At 51.5% G+C, this 860-nt stretch overlaps 1 protein-coding gene across 1 annotated transcript in view; it reads left to right on the forward strand.

Annotated features, from left to right (window-relative positions):
- LOC108750344 overlaps positions 1–860 on the forward strand; it is a 298,608-nt gene that overhangs the window by 239,864 nt on the left and 57,884 nt on the right. The window lies entirely within an intron of this gene.

Raw genomic sequence — 860 nt, forward strand, 5'->3', positions numbered from 1 at the left:
AGGAAAAGAAGCGGTTAACGAAATGAAGTTCGAACTTGTTGAAAGAACCGGCACGAGGAACGTCGGGCTCTCCGGGTCGCCAGCTTTAATTCGGACGGCTGACATATGGCAGCTTTCGGACGCGCTGCGGCCTGCGCACGACTGACGTTACGGCATAGCCGACGACAGGCGATCTGCGGTTTCTGTCATTTACCGATAATCACTCGGTGTATTCACCCTGGTGTGTACGCGCGCCGCCGAAACCCCTACCAATGCACCGTGGAGCGCGGTCACGTTCTAGCTTCCGGCCACGAAGGTAAGCGCTAAGCCTACCGACACCGCGTCGGTGCGCAATGGTCGTCAAATTGCTCCCGGTCGTCCCCGGAAAGATGACACGTGGCCGTGACTCGGTCTCGGTCGTTACTTTTATTACTATGGGTATTGCTTCCGGTCGAGGTCCCGGGGGACAGGCCGGCACGGAAGGCGACGAGTACGGCTTGGCGAGGAAGCGTTATCTATCATCGTCGTCTATCGTGAACAGGTGCTTGTAGATAGCGGAGCCCCCCCGAAAATAAGATTTCCATCCTTTCGTCGCGCGAATCGTAACAGTGCAATGCGCTATATTCCATTACCGTGAAAGCTCGGGAGCTCCTTTTAACGCCGAGAAACGAAGAGGGACAATTGGTCTCTACGATTCGGCAAACGGATTCGTTACGCAATGTACACCGTCACGTGTCACTTGCGTTACCATATTGTTATAGACAGGTGTGGACATCGATATTGTAGCGGAGAAAGCGTTGAGAGAAAGTAACGCGAGTAACGTTCGTTAGAAATTTATTTTCGGTTCTATAAATATTTATATATACATATATATATATATA

The sequence above is a fragment of the Trachymyrmex septentrionalis genome, unplaced genomic scaffold (assembly GCF_001594115.1).
Source record: "Trachymyrmex septentrionalis isolate Tsep2-gDNA-1 unplaced genomic scaffold, Tsep1.0 scaffold36, whole genome shotgun sequence".
NCBI lineage: Eukaryota > Metazoa > Arthropoda > Insecta > Hymenoptera > Formicidae > Trachymyrmex > Trachymyrmex septentrionalis.